Below are 21,910 nucleotides of genomic sequence, written 5' to 3'. Positions count from 1 at the left end.
AAAATCCTAGGCCAAAGAAAGGAGGAATAAAGATCTGCATTTTGGAGCTTCTGGAGACTGGAAATGAAGTTCTAGTTTGTTTCCAATGAAGAAGAAGAGGGAGACTTTCTCTCTCTCCCATCCCACCCCACGTGACTTTTTGAGAATTACAATTTTTTTTTAAATATTGGTCAATCAAATTGCCCCACCTAACTGATTTATATTGGAATTTGTTTTATTTTTTAATTATTGTCCAATTAATTTGACCACTCTTCCAATATTTTTTAATCCACTTGTTTGACACTGTTATTTATCTTAAAATTCACTATAAATTTATATGAGCTTCAAAAAATAATTTGTAAAATATTACGAACTCATAATTATTTGTTTTTTTTTCTCTTACCATCAAATTCAACAAAGTAATAAAGAAATTTTGTCAATATTTTTATATATTATATGTGTACGTATTTGTACTATTGAGATTTTACATTATTTTTCGAGAATTTATATTAATTTATTTGAATTTAGATTTCAATTATACTAGTTACGAATAGTGAAGTTTGGAAAATTATTATTTACTCGTTGACCTTTCGAGGTCACAAGTAACATTTTCGAATAGATCTCGAAACTACAAACACATAGGCTAAAGCCGTTTGCGAATCCGAATTATAGCAGTATAGTTACGGATATTTGAAGTTGTGTTACTAACTATAGATTTTAGAAATTATTTAAACTCTCACTTTGAGGGAAAAAGCCCAAAGAGGTATTTGCTTTTGTGGCCAATCAGAAGTAAAGGTTGAAGGGAGGACCAATCAAATTAAAAAAGAAGAAGGTTTCTGAAAAAAAAAAAAAAAAAAAAAAAAAAAAAGAGAGACAGGGCTGTTGCTAACCCGTTTTGGGGGCGAATTGGACTCGTTAACCTACAAACTCGACCCACTTGTATCTCCTTCATCCGAGCTCCGTTTTGGGTGATCTTGGTGTTTATGGAAAGCTCTTGACGAGCTCTACATCTCTACAGTGTTAGATTTCCCATTTTCTTATCCATTTTTCCAGTTCGAGGCAGCAAAGTTACGTGGGTTTCTAGCGATTTTGTCATTTTTTCGGTGATTCCGGCAACCATTTCCTTTGAGTGAGGTATGAAACTTCATCTACTCTTCATAATCTTCAAGTTGGTATGCTTAGTTTGTACTTTCGTATTTATTTTAGAGTTGGGTGTTTAGAACCCTAGAAATCCGGTTTTCTTCGTTGAATTTGGACGGTTTCCAGTTAGAATTTATCGTCGGCCTAGTTGTGAAAAGTGTTTCCCTTGTTGAGCTCTAGCTACCATGTAAATTTGAGCTCATTTAGTTAATGTTGAAAATTCGGTTGGCTACCACCGCGTGTGGCGGTGCGTGGGACCGTTCATGAGTGTTGTCTAAGTACCAAATACCATCTAGTGATCCTGTGAACGTATGTCTAGCTCGATTTCCCAAAATTCAATTGTTTGGTGTGGTGATCAAATTGGACCGCCACTTGTTTGTGTGATTTACGACAATCCGACCATTGGATCATAATGAAATTTTAGTATGTTATTCTAGAGGCATAATGTGGACTTTGGGAAGTTATGGATCTGAAATCCGCTGTCCGGATCTTCAGGATCGAATTCCGTAGAGTTGTGGACCCTATCGTTGATTGAGAGTTGACTTGTGGTCAACATGTCTCGAAATGTTCTAAATAATAAAATTAGTACTACGGGATTAATTGAAGTCTAGTGGGCCTACATTGGTTAGATAGTGACTTGAATATATGAGATATGATTATTATCTTAATTTCTTATATGGGTATCATTTGTGAATATGATTTGGTCTTATAAATATGATTTATATTGAAATGTGATTTTTATATATTTAGCCATAGACCTATGATTTGGCTTGTGTACTGATGATGTTTGTGATATATATATATATATGTATGTATGTATGTGTGTGTGTGTGTGTGTGTTTAATTATCTTTTTAATAATGTGAATGATAATTATGATGAATGTTATGACAATTATGGGATCTAATTATTGTTTGATAATTATTTGGATATGATTGCCAACTGAATACCTATTTGAACTTGGCATTACTACCTAGTATGTGATAGGGATGAAAGTCAGAAGATGAGTTAGGTATGTTTGTACCATACTTGACCAATCCCGAAACTACTGAGTACCGGTCAACGTTATACCGTCAAGGACCCAAAAGAGTTTCCCTCCAACCAGGAGGCCAATCACAGCTCGACACGTGTCGACATCAAAAGTCAATCATATCGCAACACGACACGTGTCAATGTCAGAATGAAACTAGAAACTCTCTTCTATAAATAAAGATCATTCTCTCACAATATTTCCTAATGTCATTTGTACTAAATCATTTACTAGTACTCACTAAAGGAGAGCTTGAACCTATGCACTTGTGTAAATCCTTCACAATTAATGAGAACTCCTCTACTCCGTGGACGTAGCCAATCTGGGTGAACCACGTACATCTTGTGTTTGCTTCCCTGTCCCTATCCATTTACATACTTATTCACACTAGTGACTAAAGCAATCTAGTGAAGGTTACAAACTTAACATTTTCTGTTGTACCAAAGTCCTCACTGATTTTGTGCATCAAAATTTGGCGCCGTCTGTGGGAATGACACTTATTCCCACTCTCTTCAGTTTTGCCAAGCTGGTTTCCACCATTCGTACATTCTCTTTTGACTAGGCATTCTTCTCCAACATTGGGAGCGAAGGAAGCCATAGCACACAGAATGACACCCCACTTGCACCTAATGCGAAGCAACGAAAGAATGAATGAAAGAGGGTTACTCTTCAAGCTAAAGTCAATGAGTTAGAAGCTCAAAACAACAAGATAGCAATGAAGAATGAGGTCATCTAAGAGCAATATGAGAAGCTCTTTGAAATGCTCCATGAAACTAGGCGTACTCAAACACGCGAGCTCGTTGCCCAAGTGGACATCAACCATTATCTGGGTGCCCCCAACACAGAGGGTCACCTCCCTTCGACATGGGTATCCCTGATGAGGAGCGAGCTAATCATCAAAACATTGATCAACATGAGACTTCTCTTAACCCAGATGCTTCGACTCGAAATAGAAGAAGTGGAGGAAGACACCTCATTGCAGAAGAGTTAGAAGGATCGAAAGTCATTTATCGTGACTGCCGATACTTCTTAAAGTAACGTCGAGAGAATTTTCTCCGCATATGCTCGAAGATCAATGACCCAAGGGTTTCTGAAAGACTCGATCCCTTCTCACGACCCAGGTCAGCTACCAATTTAGGGAAGAAACGACAGGTCCCAGAGGAACATGAAGGTACGGGGGGCTCTGAGGTATTCCGACAGACTCGCCCTAGAAGTCAGTATGGCGAGTCCAAGAAAAAACCACACGCCCTTGCTCAAACTTTCCTACTTCCAAGAGGCGATGGAGACTTACGAAATAAAATTTCAGTGGTACATGACTCCACTCAGGACTCCCTTGTCTTACAGCTCATTGAGGAAGTAAACAAGTTGAAGGCCGAACGTTAGACCGAGATACCTGACTAGAACCAACCCAGGCCTGGCCCTCTCACAAGAAGGATCCTCGACACCCCCTTCAAGCAAAGACAAAACAAAAGTTTGGTTTACAACTCTATACTGAAAGGGAGGACCCAATTGAACACCTTAACCTCTTTGGGTCCACCATGGCATATCAGATGCACACCGACGAAGAGCGATGTCTTCTCTTCCCCTCCACCCTCTCTGGTGGAGCTCTAAACTGGTATTACCGTCTTCCACCTGAGACAGTAGACACATTTGAGGAATTGAGGAAACTGTTTATCTCTCAACATATCTTCCAGACCGATCACTTGCATTTTGCAGATGACTTGTACACTATTTTTCAGAAGCCGGACGAGTCACTACAAGAGTATGCAGGTCGCTTCAGCCATGAGTATTCTCGCTGCGCTGAGGCAGATGACAAAACTGCCCTCAAGGCCTTCACGGCAGGCCTACATGATTGTTTCTTCAAGTACATAATCAATGTCAACACTTGGAAGACTTACTCTGAGGTGATGGCACATGCTTACAACCACGCCTCCACCGAAGCAAGAACATACCAAGGGAACTCCCATATGGTTAACCCCCATCAACAACTGGGAAATGGAAGTCAAGTTCTACCAAGTGAGGAGATATTAGCCATTCAAACACCCATTGCATCATCTCCTGCTTCATTTAGCTACTCGCTAAGTCACCAAACGTATCTGTTTCTTGGTAAGAGGAATAATTTTTACTTTCAGCAAGCCCATTACAACAATAGAGATAAAAGTTCGTATCAAGACAACCAGGGGTGAACGTGCCGTCGACTATTATGACTATGGGGCCAAGCCTCGCTCTTTTAAAGTGGATGACTAGGTACTGAAGGAAATGCTATTATAAGAAGGCATACACATTACAAATGTTTTGACTCTCAACCGCTTGGGGTCTTTTGTCACACAAGCCATTCGACAATATTTAAAGAAAAGGGAATTTAGACAACTTCTTCTGAGTCTTTTGCGTTCCTAGCACTGGAACACTTGGTCTACGCTGACCTACCCTTATACTCCAACTCAGAGCTTCAACATGCATACTTTGACACAAAGTATGTGTTACTAAGTGTTACAACCAACATGGTTCACATATCAAAAGCATGGATCTCTTCATGCATAGCAAAACATTCATAAGCATCACTCATATCAATCAACATAAACATTATACATTCCAACATATTCATCCATAAACATCATACATTCCAACACATTCATACAAAAACATCATACATTCCAACATATCCATACATAAGCCAACTGTGATTCGAAAGGGTTCAACATACTTTGTGTCTTCGACACTTGCTACAATGTGTCTTGACACCTTGCCCTTATTCTCACCAACCAGGTGATGAAATGTAAAGAAGGAACTCATCTTCATGCCACCAACCAGGTGATGAAATGTACAACCCGTACTCTAATATCATTTGGCAACTTACCACTCATGCCACAAACCAGGTGAAGAATGAACTCATATTCATACCACTAACTAGGTGATGAAATGTACAACCCGTACTCTAATATCATTTGGCAACTTGCTATTCATGCCACCAACCAAGTGAAGAAGGAACTTATCTTCGTGCCGCCAACCAGGTGATGAAATGTACAACTCGTACTCTAATATCATTTGGCAATTTGCCACTCATGCCACCAACTAGGTGAAGAAGGAACTCATCTTCATGCCACCAACCAGGTGATGAAATGTACAACCCGTACTCTCCTTCATGCCACCAACTAGGTGATGAAATGTACAACCACTACTCTAATATCATTTGGCAACTTGCCACTCATGCCACCAACCAGGTGAAGAAAGAATTCATCTTCATGCCACCAACCAGGTGATGAAATGTACTACCCGTACTCTCCTTCATGCCACCAACCAGGTGATGAAATGTACAACCCGTTCTCTAATATCATTTGGCAACTTGCCATTCATGCCACCAACCAGGTGAAGAAGGAACTCATCCTCATGCCACCAACCAGGTGATGAAATGTGATGAAAGGTGATGAAGGAACTCACTTTCGTACCACCAACCAAGTGATGAAAGCAACTCACCATTCATTCCACCTACCAGAAGACGAGTGGTACAACTTGTACAAGTGAACTCCTAGCATTCACAAATAATAAAAAATCCTCAAACTTGACAACTCAACTAGGGGAACACTTATGCCCAACAAGAGTTATAGTCACCAACAAAGTCTTATTGTAAGCCAACAACAACTTCTGTGCATGGTGTACGAAGATCAAGCTATTCAGCCCTCTTGCATCTACTTCAGACATTTCCCCTCCGTAACAATGCAAACACTACAACCTATAGAAAGTTTCACACTCTTGATCAAGACAGTGTGAAGCAAAACCAATTTATGGTGCCAACAAGAGCTTCATCAAAGAAGTTCAACCATAATTCTCAAAAGCTTCACACACTCTTGATCAAGACAGTGTGAAGCAAAACTAATTTATGGTGCCAACAAAAGCTTCATCAAAAGAGTTCAACCACAATTCTCAAAAGCTTCACACATTCTTGATCAAGACAGTGTGAAGTAAAACCAATTTATGGTGCCAACAAAAGCTTCATCAATGGAGGGCAACCACAATTCTCAAAAGCTTCACACACTCTTGATCAAGACAGTGTGAAGCAAAACCAATTTATGGTGCTAACAAAAGCTTCATCAAAGGAGTTCAACCACAATTCTTAAAAGCTTCACACACTCTTAATCAAGACAGTGTGAAGCAAAACCAATTTAAGGTGCCAAGAAGAGCTTCATCAATGGAGGGCAACCACAATTCTCAAAAGCTTCACACACTCTTGATCAAGACAATGTGAAGCAAAACCAATTTATGGTGCCAACAAAAGCTTCATCAAATGAGTTTAACCACAATTCTCAAAAGCTTCATACACTCTTGATCAAGACAATGTGAAGAAAAACCAATTTTTGGTGCCAACAAGAGCTTCATCAATGCAGGGCAACCACAATTCTCAAAAGTTTCACACACTCTTGATCAAAACAGTGTGAAGCAAAACCAATTTATGGTGCCAACAAAAGCTTCATCAAAGGAGTTCAACCACAATTCTTAAAAACTTCACACACTCTTGATCAAGACAGTGTGAAGCAAAACCAATTTATGGTGCCAACAAAAGCTTCATCAATGGAGGGTAACTACAATTATCAAACCTTCGAGGCAAATTGAAGATTGTTCGAAGCAAATTCAATTTATATGGTTCATCCAAACTTTCAATTACTACAAGGTGTGGCTTGCATCACAATCTCTTGCTCAACAGTGTGGAAGCAAAATTTGTATATGTTGTCTCTCCCACATTTTCAAATTTCTAGTTTCCCCAAAAAAAAAAAAAAAAAAAAAAGGAAAACAAAGCCTCATTAATGGAGGACAACTACAAATTCTCAAAAGCTTCACACTATCTTGATCAAGATAGTGTGAAGCAAAATCAATTCGTGGTACCCAACAAAGCTTCACCAACAAAAGCTTCATCAATGGAGGACAACTACAAATTCTCAAAAGCTTCACACTATCTTGATCAAGATAGTGTGAAGCAAAATCAATTCATGGTACCCAACAAAAGCTTCAACTCCAAAGCTTCACCTACAAAGCTTCAACTCCAAAGCTTCACCTACAAAAGCTTCAACACAAAAGTTTCAACACAAAAGCTTCACCTACAAAGCTTCAACTCCAAAGTTTCACCTACAAAAGCTTCAACACAAAAGCTTTACCTTCAAAGCTTCACCTACAAAGCTTTAACACAAAAGCTTCACCCACAAAAGCTTCACCTACAAAAGCTTCACCCACCACAAAAGCTTTAACTCCAAACAAAAGCTTTAACTCCAAACAAAAGCTTCAACTCCAAAGCTTCACCTACAAAAACTTCACTCTCAATAGCTTCACCAAAAAAAGCTTCACTAACAAAAGCTTCATCCACAATAGCTTCACCTACAAAAGCTTCACCCATAAAAGCTTCACCAACAAAAGCTTCACCCACAATAGCTTCACCCACCACAAAAGCTTCACCTACAAAAGCTTCACCCACAAAAGCTTCCCAAACAAAAGCTTCACCCACAAAAGCTTCCCCCACCACAAAAGCTTCACCCACAAACGATTCACCAACAAAAACTTCACCCACCACAAAAGCTTCACCTACAAAAGCTTCACACTATCTTGATCAAGATAGTGTGAAGCAAAATCAATTCATGGTACCCAATAAAGCTTCAACCTCAAAGCTTCACCTACAAAGCTTCACCTATAAAGCTTAAAATATATATATTTTTTTTTTCGGAAATTCAAAAATTTGAAAATTCAAAAATTCAAAAATTCGAAAATTTGAAAATTCAAAAAAAAAAAAATTGTCTATGCCTCATCTTCTTTGGGCCTAACAACTTTCATAACAAATATATATGAATGAGGAGTTTTGGGCTACCACTTAGAAAGGAAAATGGTGAAGTTTTGTTACTTTGGAAACTTGGCTACTAGCAAGACACCTCCTTCGTCAACTCCTTCGACCAGAGACTTGGGGGACTCCTACCATATGCTACCGCACCTTGATACTCAGAAGTCTCACGACTACTCAGTGACTTGGATTTTTTTAAGTCTCCAACCGAGAAGTTTTCCTCACTCGAGAAATTAAGGGAGCACTACCTCAACCTACATGCTTCACTCACAAAGCTTTAACATACAAGCTTCAACAAAAGGAAAAATTCAAAGAATTTAGTGAAGAAGGCCTTGGTGTATTTAACACAATACGTTGAAATGAAGCAAAGCTTGTTTATTGATATCTCCGATAAGTTACAAATATGTACATATACATGAATCAAAATAAACAAACAAGAGGAAGCCTTCACAAAGGTTACTCAAGAGAAGTCTTAGCAGTCAGCAGAGCCCCAGAAAGATGAGGCACCAGAGGGTGATTATTCGGAGCTTCAGTACTAAGCAGAACCCCAAAAGGAGGAGGCACCGAAGGTTGATCATTTGGAGTTTCATTACGCGGTACAGCCCTAGAAGACGAAGGCAATAAATGCCTTTGGAACAAACCCACAAACCTTTGATGATCAAGTCAGTTTCCTGCAGCTGGTCGAGCTTCCTTTTCATGTTTGTAGCATAGTCATGTGCGAGCCTGTGCAACTGTTTATTCTCATGTTTGAGCCCTCTGATCTCCTGTTTAAGACTTTTCACTTCAGCCGCCAATGATTCAATTTGGCAGGGTTCGAGCAAATAGGCATTGGGCCATATTACCTGCACACTGAACACTGAGAGCTAGAGAATCCTTAACAACCAACTCATCAAACCGTTTGGAAAGTAGTATGTTATCTTTGGAAGTAAGAAGGTTCTTGGCCACCACCGCAGCAGTCATATCATTCTTCATCATAAAGTCCCCAACGATAAAAGGACTTGTAGGGGATAAGAAGGATGGGCGCCATATGTTGTCTTGAGAAGGCATGGCTGCCTCTTCACCAAAGTTCAAGTCAAAACGACGGTCAGATGGGCCAGACATTCTCAGAAATGATGAAGGAGAAATAAGGTGTAATAAATCTCTAAAGTAAAGGGAAAATTCCTACAAGCAATAACTCTCTGAATGTACTTTTTGCACACAATTGGTGCCCTTATAAAAGAAAGGGCAACATGGTCGTTGGTTAAAAAATCGAAGAGGCACCATTTTCCACACCCAACATCAGCTCCTTGGGTACCACAGATAACTTTGGCAAAGATCTCTAACAAAGGTTAGACATATAAATTTTGAAGGTCCAGCTACCCTACTATTACTCACAAAGGTAAAGGAACAGCATCACTGCTTGATAACTAGAAAGTCCCAATGTGTGTCAACCTCCGTGCTCCGTGGCAAAACAAACTGGCAAAAATGCCCAACCTTTACTCTCATTTGAGAAAACACTCCCAACAAGATTGCTTGCTCAAAAATCGAAGAGGCACCGCTCTCTGAATCTCGAAAGCCAGACTCCCAACAGGATTACGTGCTCAAAAATCGAAGAGGCACCGCCCTTCGAATCTTGAGAGCCAGATTCCCAACAGGATTACTTTCTCAAAAATCGAAGAGGCACTGCTCTCCGAATCTCGAGAGTCAGACTCCTAACAGGATTGCTTTCTCAAAAATTGAAGAGGCACCGTTCTCCAAATCTCGAGAGCCAAACTCCCAATAGGATTACGTGCTCAAAAATCAAATAGGCACCACCCTCCGAATCTCGAGAGCTAGACTCCCAACAGGATTACTTTCTTAAAAATCGAAAAGACACTGCTCTCCGAATCTCAAGAGTCAGACTCCTAACAGGTTTGCTTTCTCAAAAATCGAAGAGGCACCTCTCTCCGAATCTCGAGAGCCAGACTCCCAACAGGATAACATGCTCAAAAATCGAAAAGGCACTGCCCTCCGAATCTCGAGAGCCAAACTCCCAACAGGATTACTTTCTCAAAAATCAAAGAGACATTGCTCTCCGAATCTCAATAGTCAGACTCCCAACAGGATTGCTTTCTTAAAAATCGAAGAGGCACCGTTCTCTGAATCTCGAGAGCTAGATCTCCGACAAGATTGCTTGTTAAAAAATCAAAGAGGCACCGCTCTCCGAACTTCGAGAGCCAGATTTCTTTGGATAAAGCTTGTCTGCAATCTTCACACGCAACATTAGCTTTCCAGATACCACAGACCACTTTTTCAAAGTGCTCTGACAAAGTTAAAACACATGAAGCTTGCAGCTCCCACTACATTGTTATGACCAAGAAGGGTAAAAGAATATCACTACTACTTGTTGTTAGGGAGACTCCTATATATGTCGACCTCCATCCTCCACAGCCAGGCAGACCTGCAAATAAAAAAAATGCTCAACTTTTCTTCATATCCGAGATGGCACTCTCAGCAGAGTCTCTCGAAATACTCATCTTCTTTTCCTCCCGATAATACCTCTGCAAACAAGCCACATCAAAGCAAGAGTATCTCATATCATCAGGATTAAAAGCAAGAGTATCCCATATCATGCTTTTTCCCTGTCTTTTCCTTTGGCCTTGTTCTTACCTGCAAGACAAGGAAAAAGAGAGCAATCAGTCAACACTTGGAATCAAGCTTCCAGTCAGGAACTGACTGCCGGGAACCCCTTGCCTAATTACTTACCTGGCATTGTTCTCGAGTACTCATCTTCAACATCTTATGCTTCCAGAGAAGATACCACATCTGTCTGAAGAACAGATAGGGCAAGTAAGAATGATATAAGGAAGCATGTGGAGACAAGCATAACAGAACACGTGTCCATACATCCACTACTTTGTCAACAACAAAAGTATCCCATATCATCAGGGTCGAACGTACTATAGATTTGATGAACTTGTTTTGACCCTCAAATTCTTGAGTCAGCCTTATACTCTGGAGCAAACCAGAAAACCCTCCAGCCTAGTTCAAGAATAAGCCTGTGGAAAGTTACTTCTTCAAAAGCAAAAGTATCTCATATCATCTCTTCTCCATTTGCTTCTTCTTATCCTTGTTGCTATTAACGACATAAGGAGAAGGAGAACAATCAACCGGAAGCTGAAGTCGAACCTTCGATCCAGGTTGCTTACTTGGAAGTGTGATTGCTTACCTTGTCTGTTACCTCCTTCGGCAAATCTCCTAGCTCGGTTACTTGGGGGACTCCTACTATAGGGTTTGTATCGCACTTGACCAAGCCTGAAACTACAAGTAAGCTTCAAGTGAAATTGATACATTACCTTGTACATCTTCATCGGTTAAAGATACCACCCCTGGATGGAGGAAAAGTACTTCCAGAGAAGATGCCACATCTACATATGAGACAGATAAGGCAAGTGAAAATGATACCACACTTCGATACTTAGAAGTTTCGTGATTACTCAATGGCTTAAATCTTGCAAGTCCCCAACCGAGGAGCTTCCCTCACTCGGGAACTTAGGGGAGCACTGTTTGTACCATACTTGACCAATCCCGAAACTACTGAGTACCGGTCAACGTTATACCGTCAAGGACCCAGAAGAGTTTCCCTCCAACCAGAAGACCAATCACAGCGCGACACGTGTCGACATCAGAAGCCAATCATAGCGCGACAAATGTCAATATCAGAAGCCAATCACAATACGACACATGTCAATGTCAGAATGAAACTAGAAACTCTCTTCTATAAATAAAAATCATTCTCTCACAATATTTCCTAATGTCATTTGTACTAAATCATTCACTAGTACTTACTAAATGAGAGCTTGAACCTATGTACTTGTGCAAATCCTTCACAATTAATGAGAACTCCTCTACTCCGTGGACGTAGCCAATCTGGGTGAACCACGTACATCTTGTGTTTGCTTCCCTGTCCCTATCCATTTACATACTTATTCACACTAGTGACCGGAGCAATCTAGTGAAGGTCATAAACTTAACATTTTCTGTTGTACCAAAGTCCTCACTGATTTTGTGCATCAACAAGGAACTTTATTAGATTTTTACTAGAAATAGCAATTAGGGGAATTCCTTGTGCTGTGCTCCATATGACTAGATGTTGGTTGATATATGGAATCAATAGCATGTATACGTATAATTAGGTATAATGTGTGATGATGAGACCGCACCATGTAGTAGTGGTACATGGATAATCCTGGTTGGTATATCCGCAATGGGGGACCATACGTATGCTAGGAGTGATCATGCTTGGTATATCTGCAATGGGTGGTCACTACCTATAGTTATATGATACAGTCCTGCTTGGTATATCCGCAATGGGGAACTATTAGGGGTGATCATGCTTGGTATATCCGCGATGGGGAACTATTAGGGGTGATCATGCTTTGTATATCCGCGATAGGTGATCACTGTCTGCATGATGAGATTATGCCTATGGTTCTGCTTGGTATATCCGCGATGGGGGATCATATGTATTCTAGAAGTGATGATGATTAGTTGTACTTGGTACATTTGATAGGCGATCATATTTAGTTTGGTTCGTTTGAGTGGTCCGGAACCCGAGGTTGTTGGATTTCGTAGAGTGGTTTGAAATCCCATTATTTGGAGAAGTAGGCTTGGCCTAATTGTGTTACTCTAGCCTTAGTTTTATATATATTTGTGTCAATGGTTTCGAGAATCTTGTGAATTGAGTTAGAAAAGATGTTGGACGTCTGGGTGACTCCTTGGGGATATTCTACAATTCGATTATGATTTCATAAGGTATGAATTTAGAAGATATGGGAATGATTGTTATTACTTTGATCAAATTAATTAATTAATGTGACTAGAGAATGGTTTTGTGTTTCGTTGGTTCTTAAATATGATGTATGTTGTGAATTGTGATATCATGATGAGACATAATGATTTATATGTAGGATGGAAGAGAAATCATGATTTCATGAGGGTTTATTATGTAGCTTGAGCCCAAGAATTTCATGCTATCAGGTTATATTAAATGATCGAGGAATGTTATGCTTTTCTGCTTGAACTCAGTGGGATAAATGTCTGATTTTGTGAATGGTGAACTACGAATGACTTGATCCCTATTGAGGGTACGTAGGCAGTCTAACGAGGAGGTTAGATGCAGCCATAAAGTTTACGGAAAAAAAAAATTAGTACGCAAATTCGAGGCATGAGTTGAGCTTGGTACATATCTCGGAGACGGGGTATGTTAGATACACGACAATATATTTTATAATCAATGTTTTTTTGGATATTATAAGCTATATAATAAATAGACAATTATTTATACGGTATATAATAAATTTATTCAAATTTGCCTAGGTCCTCGCCTAAGTGTAAAGTCATGTCCATCATCTTTTAAAACTTTGCTTATTATACGGTTAAATAATAGAACGATACAACAAGAAACGGTGCTAAATCATCCTTCAAATAATATTATTGTTCAAACCCTCTTTCGACTATTTTGAGTAGTCCAAATCCTCTTTTGAATATTTCGGTTAGTGCAAATTCTCCTATGAATATTACGGGTAGTTCAAATAATCTTCTTGCAAATCTTGGACTTAGACCTTGAATGAATGTTCACATTTTTTTGGGACCCTAAATTTTTTAAATTTCGCCCCTCCCTCCGAGAATTCCCGGCTTCGCCATTGCAAGTTCTTAATTGATCTTGAGTCTCCTTTAATTTGTTTAATTTAATGTTAAGAAAATAGAAAAATATGCAGAATGTACAAAAAATTATATAGAAAGTGAAAAAAAAAGTGCAAAAATCATTTTCTTGAAAGATAATTGACATGTGGAGGTGATGTTGGAGTTGGATTCAGCAAGGGGATGTGGTAAGGTTGGGTTGAGGAAGATGGAGGTGGTGGCTTTGTTCTTCCAAAGGGGAGAGAAGCCAGACTTAGGGATGAGAGTATGCATAAGAAATATAAGTGATTAATAAGTGATGTAATTTTTAGAAACTAATATAACGAGAAATGAAAGACATTATTATATATACTACTACCATTGACGTAGTCACAATGGTCGTCACCACCATTTTTGTTACCACCACATTTCTATGGTCATAACCGCCACTTCCACTATTATCATCGTTGCTCAACAACCATCGCCATCGTTGCCACCAAACAACCACCCCACCAATGTAGCGAGAACAAGTAGAATATGTTAATCAAGTTATTTTTTTATACAACAATATATTTATACTAAAAGTTAGGAGAATATTTAATTTTATTAAACGCTTACAATCTCAAGCTTTAAATTGAACAAATTATTTTTTCAACAAAAAGAAAAAAGAAATGCTAAAGAGATTATATGATGCACTGTGGCAAATGATACGTACATATTAAATATCAATTAATGAGTTTATCTCATTAGATGTTGATTATATGAATAATTAACTGTATCATATAGTACACCAATGTAATATAAAAATGTGGTCCACCCTAATGTTACTCAAAATGACAATTACAAACAAATCCCAATGCTTATTCAATGTTTTCTGGGTCCCACATCATGCCAGACAGGATAAACATTACCCTATTGAACATTTTTTGACCGGGGCATTATAAAAATTGGAGGTTGTCCGCACAGCCCCAAGAGCTGGAGTGTAGTGCTCTGATGGAGTGTATTTCCTCTCTCTCTCTCTCTCTCTCTCTCTCTCTCTCTCACTCGTCAGAATCGTGGTCTGAAGGTACTTCTCTTTGTCTCTCTCATCGTCTATCATCGTCGATCATTTGCATGTTTGTTTACATTTGTGTGGGTGTTTGGTTTTAATCTTTTTTTTTTTTGTTTTGCAGATGAACAGCAAGAAGGCAGGGGAAGAGATTGTGTCTGAGACATTCACATGGCTGATCGAAAACTTCTCTAAGCTGCAGACCGGCAAGCATTACTCCGACGTTTTCACCATCGCTGGTTTTAAATGGTATTTTTATTATTTTCTCAAGATTTGTTTTATTTTATTTTATCTTTTGTTCTTTTGAGCTCCTCCAAGTCCACAAGAAAATTTTCAACATGTGAAAACAGCTCGATACACTAATTCTCATAATATAAGTGGTTAAATTTTTTTTTCAAAATTTTCAACCACTTGTACTGTGATATAGCGAACAGTGTTTCCATGACACCCAAAAAATCTCTCGAACTCCAAAGATCTTTATTTTTTATGAGTCCTTAGATCAGAGCAGCTTCAGGCTCATATATTATTTTTTAATTAATTTTTATATTTTATTGTTTTGCAAATTTGTTATGGTATTTAGAAACTCCACTGTCATTCCCAATAAAAAAATGAAAGAAAGAAATCGTAATAGGAACAATCTAGAAGCTTCCACTAGTAACCCTATTCACATAGGTAGCCACAAAGAGCCAAACCCTAGTAAAAGACCAATACATGCCCTAAAGTATTAGGATCATGACCTACAACTTTAACATCGTTGTGCCCTTTGGTTTGATAATTTTGATTTGTCAGGAGGCTGCTTATATGGCCGAAGGGCAACAAAGTAAAATCTGAAATGCAGTTCTCCTTGTATTTGTGTGCTCCAAATGCTTCAAATTTGGAACCTGGTTAGGCTAGATCTGCCCATTTCAGCTTGAGTGTGGTCAATCAACTGGACAGCACCAAGACAATCTCAAAGGCTACAAAGGGTATTTCCTTTACTCTTCATGAATCATGTTTCTGTTCTTTCTGTGTGATCTTGTCGTTATGGCAAGCAAAACTTCTTAAATGGAATTTCAATCCTGCTTCTGTTTTTGTTAGTTGTTGATATGTGACACGCATCGTTAACTGTAAAAGTTATGGTGCATATGGGTAGAAAGAGTTAAAACAAGGGATGTGGAGTGAGTTTCTAGTATAAATTGTTTAACGGATCCGTTATCATTTATGTGACACATGCGTCGTTGATTGTAATAAATTGAGGTGCATTTGGATTAAAATGTTTAAAACAAGAGATTCGGAGCGAGTTTCTAGCGTAAATTATTGTTTAACGGATCGTTAGCTCTTTATGTGACAGACGTCGTTAGTTGTAATAAGTTATGATGCATTTGGGTAGAATGATTTAAAACAGAGTGAGTTTCTAGCATAAATTGTTTTATGGATCGTTATCTCTTTATGAGACACACGGTGTTGGTCATAAAAGATTTTAAACAGGGGATTTGGAGTGAGTTTCTAGTATAAATTGTTTAACTGAGCATTATCATTTATGCTCCCTATTAGTCGTCAATAACTAATTAGAATTCCTAAGCTTTGTTGGTGATATTATTTGGTGTATTCTGATCAATTTTGCATTAATATATCTATGGTTGTTAACATTATATGAGATTTTCTATCGCGTTGGGACACCGTTTGCAACTTAGTTTTTATATTTTTCTTTAACTCTCTGTTTTTAACTGTCACGTGGGTGTAGTAAATTTGCCAACTTTAGCTTAACCTTGGTTAATCAACTTGATACCGACAACTCAATCACAGATCCGGCAAACTGTATTGTTTTAATCTTTGCTAATTAGGGCTTATTTTGGGGTTTAGTTTTCTGATATTATTCTTCTCACCAAGGAGGGAAATATATATTGTACAAGATTGATTTACAAGACATCAAATAAAATCAATCCTAATTACATTCTGATTACAAGGACCCAAACAGGTAACTAGGCCAATTACAAAGGTCAACTCTCCAACACTCCCCCTTAAGTTGGTGCATAAATGTCGTTCATGCCCAACTTGATGAGAGAGTTGTAGAATGCTTGACTGGCAACAACTTTAGTTAAGATGTCTGCTAATTGATCCTCTGACTTTACAAACGGGAATTGAAGAATATTCTCATCCAACTTCTCCTTAATGAAGTGTCTGTCAACTTCCACATGTTTCTTGTGATTGTGCTGGATTGGGTTGTGTGAGATATCAATCGTTGCTTTATTATCACAAAACAAATTCGAAGCCGACATTGAAGGACACCCAAGTTCTGCAAGTAACCTCCGAAGCCATAATAATTCACATACTCCTTTTGCCATACCCTTATATTCCACCTCTACACTTGATAAAGCAACCACTTTTTGTTTCTTACTCCGCCAAGTCACAAAATTTCCCCCCACAAATGTAAAGTAACCCGATGTGGATCGTCGATCAGTAATATTCCCTGCCCAATCTGCATCGGTATAACCTTTTATCTGGCAATGACCATTCTTGGAAAACATGATGCCTCTACCAGGAAAGGACTTTAGGTATCGTAGAATGCGTTTAACCACACCCATATGCGTATCACTCGGGGAATGCATAAATTGACTAACAACACTTACTGCATATGCAATATCAGGTCTGGTATGAGATAAATGAATTAACCTCCCAACTAACCTTTGATAACGATCTCGGTTAGTGGGAACTTGATCAGGGTGCACATCAAGATGGTGATTTTGGACAATAGGGGTGTCAACCGGTTTACAATCAAGCATTCCGGTTTCGGCTAACAAATCAAAAACATATTTTCTTTGAGATAGAAATATACCCTGTTTAGATCGAGCTACTTCTATACCCAAGAAATATTTCAATCCACCAAGATCTTTCATCTCGAACTCAACTGCTAAGTAATCTTTCAGCCTTGAGATTTCTTCTTTATCATCACCCATAACAATCACATCATCCACATAAATAATAAGTGTCGTCAATTTACCCATCCGACGTTTCAAGAAAAGTGTATGATCGGAATTGCTCTGCCTGAACCCATACTTGCTCATAGCCGTACGGAACCTACCAAACCATGCCCGAGGTAATTGTTTCAATCCATACAATGCCTTATTCAACTTACACACCATTCCGGGTTGTGAAACTGATGCATAAACAGGTGGAATATCCATATACACTTCTTCTTTAAGATTACCATGTAAGAAAGCATTTTTCACATCAAATTGTTGTAATGGCCAATCCAAGTTAGCCGCCAACGAAACTAACACTCTAACAGTATTAATCTTTGCTCCTTACTTATTACATATTTGCCCCTCCATTTATTACATAATTACATTTGAGTCCCCCGAGTATTTATACAAGGTCTAAATACGGAGGCCCTAAGTATGGTATAAACAAAGTGTAACACCTAATTCAATGTATTGTGCTAAATACAGTAAGGTACATACTGCACTAGGATATGGTACTTTTAGACCAAATATCAATTCATCATTTCCCTCATGAGGATGAATGATTTTTCTTAATGTCTAAATATTAATTAACAACTTGAGTGTTCAACTCATGATCTTCAATCCATATGGTTCTTTAATACCATAAACATCATGGGTAAGATTCGTGTTGGCGTATTGTTCGATCTACAACTCTAGATAGTATTCATTTCAACACTTTATAATCTTTCTAGACTCTTCAGGAGTCTCACTCTGATATCATCAACTCTTGCAAGAGATTTAATATATTGCAACAACATCATAATGATAGTACTCATTAAGGCAATTTATACCATCTATTGGTATTGAGTACATAATTTATGCTTTACCTTTCCAGGGCTTTCTTCAAGCAATCTAAATCCTTCAAGGATTTTCTACACTTCATGACACATTCTCTTTTGGAATTTAGACATAGCAACTTGCTTCCATGTATGCTTGAGGGATTTACTTGTGGAGATATACCTCAGGCATTTCATAAGGCTTTGTGTAATATATAATTCTCCATTTAAATGAACAAGTTTCACAATGAGAAATCATGTTTCCAGGAGTGTATTAGAGTTTCAACTAAGAACCTTGTGTCATATCATTTGAGTGTAGTACACTGTATTACAAATGCTCATATTTAACCTTCTGGGTTCAACATTATCTGGCGATTTGTACAATAGGTCCATTTTTCCATGTTCTTGATAAATTGTAATGGAATTGCTTTTCTTCATTTTTGGCCAATAATTTTGTTTTTTGTCGACGAATAAAAGAACATGGCTCAATATCAACATAGCTCATTGATGAATTTAGTAGCTACTAAAAACAACATTGGTAATCATCAATTCATGGTCCCATAATTCTCATGTGCATGCGCATGCATATGTATAATCATTTCATTACTTTGGATATCCTTGCCTCTTCAGGGGCTGTACATTGTTTCTTGTAGGACAATCATCTCTTATTACATGAATTGTTTGAAAATATGGATCATAACCTCATCTAGAGCGCTATAGAGTTTGTATAGTTAACTCCACTTCTAGGGAGTTAAATCATTGGAACTTACACATCGATCCATCATGCTTCAAGCATGAGATATATTAAAATTGCCATGTTCATGGATTATCCCTTTTGAAACTTGAATCTATGCGGCGACTGTCATGCTTCAGGCATGCAACAGCTCAGTAGTGCTAAGTCTATGGATAGTATGACTGAGACTTTAATCCGTGCGACATCTCTGTAACTTGTAATCAATTAGTAATTTTCATTACCTTTTTCTACATCATGTGAATGATATAAACTGGTAAAGTTTGCTGGGGATATGAGTAGAATTTCCATAATTGAACTTTGGTCTTCCATTCACTCAGTCAGCCACCAATTTTCTCCCTTTGGACTTCTATAAGCTCATCGTTGATCATTCTGCTTCAATCTCTTGCCTAATAGAAGTGATGTGCAACCTTTTGTCCTTAGATGGTCCATCATTTCTCGGTGACTCGTCCATGTTTAGCAGCTTTAGTGTAAAGAGCCAACAGTGTACCAATTATTCTGCGATGTTGGTGACTTGAGACCCAGCTCCAACAACAGTTGAAGATGACTACTTAAGAGCAATGCAAGGTAAGCAATCAAGAAATGTTCTAGGCAGTTGGTTCTTGACCGGATGTTTGATTTCAGGTTCCGATTGATAGCTTTCTTTCTCTTTGCCTTGCAGGTAAGAGTAAAGGCAAAGGAAAAGATAGGGAAAGAACATGATATGAGATACCCTTGCTCTCAACCCTAATGATATGAAATACTTTTTCTCTTGAAGGAAAACAGTAGAAGGATTTAATGCTAATATAAAGCTTCTCGATCAAAAATATTTCTTGCTGAGAAAATGAGTTTGGCATTTCGAGGGACTTGGTTGAAGAGGTATTCTTAGAGAGACGGAAGACTGAATATGTTGAGAGGTTTGGTTGCACATGCATTCTTGGCAAGGAAGATGAGCTAGGCATTTTGGAGGTGTGCCTTACCATGGAGGACAAAGGTCGACATATATAGGGATTTCCCAATAGCAGGTAGTGATGCAGATGTGGCTTTGTCACCCACGCTTGTCGGCAACAGTGGTGTAGTTGGAATAGTGAACTTTACGTGTTTTAAGTTTGCTAGAGATATTTTGATCGAGTTGTCTTTAATATCCGGAAAGCTGAGATTGCGTCTAAGAAATGTTAACGAACTTTATTCAAGAAAATCCAGCTTTTGAAATTCGGAGAGCAGTGCCTTGATTTTAAAAGTGGCTATGTTGCCTCTCTTTTTATAGAGGTATCAATTGTATCCAAAATGCATGCTTTAAAGGTCGCCTACCTGTGAAAATTGTTTCTACTGTATTTATGAGATTTCACTATATCCAATCCTTTTATTTCATCATTTTTTAAAATGGCTTGCCCATCTAACATTTGTTTATAGTTGAGTCTCGGAAGTGATACACACGAGCTGCGTCAAGATAATATATGGCGCCCGTCCTTTTTATCTTCTAATGGCCATTTTACAGTTGGAGACTCTATGATGAGGGATGATATAACGGCTACAATAGTAGCTAGGAACTATCTCACTCCCAAAGATAATAGAATAGTTTCAAAAAGGTCTAATGAATTGGCTGTTCAAGACTCTTTGGTTTTGAGTGTTCAGTGTGTGAGTTATGTATCCAACATAAGCCAACGTCTACTTGCTCGAACTCGCCAAGTTGAAACATTAATGGCTAAGGTGGCAAGTCTTAGACAAGAAATTAAAGGGCTTAAGCACGAGAATAAAGAGTTGCATAAACTTGCAAATATTTACTCAACGAGCATGAAAATAAAGCTCGACCAGCTGCTAGAATCCGAAAGTCGGATTCAAAGTGATCACCAGAGATTCGTGGCTAGATTCTAAAGGTAACTGGTGCCTTCCCCTTATGGTGTTTTGCCAATTATTGGGGCGTTACATGATCAATCTTCAGTGCCTCCCTCTTCTGGGGTACTGCCAAGTACTAAGGCTTCACATAAGCAACCTTTGTGAAGGTCCCCCGTTTGTTGGTTTTTTGTAGTTGTAACTCATGTGTATATATAAAAAAAAAATTCTCCCATTTGATTTTATACATGTCAGAAAGCTTCTACTTTAGCTTGTTATATATGGGAACCCATGGAAAATTCTGATTCCATGAATATGATTCAATGAGCCTTTAAGTATAGATATTTTCTAATATCATATGCTTCCACATGAGTTCTCGAGCATTATGAATTCATGAAAGTATCTCGTGTAAGATGACGCTGGTCACAAAATCGGGTTTTGCTAAGTTCACCATTTTCTTATTCCCAAAAGGAAGAAATTCAGGTATGACAGAAATTACAATAATTAACTCATGCCACATATAATATATGCCCACACAAAATGTTAGAATTTCAAGTTCTTAACATTATTCATATTTTGAACTTCAGACCAAAACATTATTCATTTGTACTTGAAATTTATTTTCAATGTTGACATCATTAGAACCTTTAGGTTCGTATTTTTGGAATTCATACCCATACTTAATTTGTACATGGATTAAGAAACTTATGGTCCTCATTTACATGAAGCAAGGAACTTCTGGCCCTTATTTAATAGTTTGTGGAGTGAGGCACTTATGGTCGTCACTTTATTTTAATTGAGGAACTACTGCTATCTCTATTGGTTAAAAAACTTCAGGTTTTGATTTTTGATCAAGGAACTTCGGGTCTGATGTTTTCATATGATGAGAATCAAGAAACTTCAGGTTTTGATTTGATTAAGGAACTTCGGGTCCTTT

The 21,910-nt window shown here is 38.2% G+C and overlaps 1 protein-coding gene across 6 annotated transcripts in view; it reads left to right on the top strand.

Moving 5' to 3' along the window:
* Positions 1-20,524, top strand: part of LOC103410624 (MATH domain and coiled-coil domain-containing protein At3g58270-like) — a 50,549-nt gene extending 30,025 nt beyond the window's left edge. The window contains exons 1-5 of one of the 6 annotated variants that reach the window (XR_011578503.1): positions 14,538-14,671; positions 14,778-14,902; positions 15,543-15,618; positions 19,631-19,728; positions 19,823-20,524. The gene's annotated coding sequence lies outside the window, so the exon portion shown is untranslated. Of the gene's footprint in view, positions 1-14,537; positions 14,672-14,777; positions 14,903-15,442; positions 15,619-19,557; positions 19,729-19,822 lie in introns of those variants that run through there. The other 5 variants (XR_011578502.1, XR_011578501.1, XR_011578500.1 and 2 more) reach the window with 5 other exon arrangements.
* The last annotated feature ends 1,386 nt before the right edge of the window (positions 20,525-21,910 follow it).

The sequence above is a fragment of the Malus domestica genome, chromosome 02, assembly GCF_042453785.1.
Source record: "Malus domestica chromosome 02, GDT2T_hap1".
In the NCBI taxonomy this organism is placed as follows: Eukaryota; Viridiplantae; Streptophyta; class Magnoliopsida; order Rosales; family Rosaceae; genus Malus; species Malus domestica.
The sequence above is the reverse complement of the archived record's forward strand: the minus strand, read 5'-3'. Positions and strand labels throughout refer to the sequence as shown.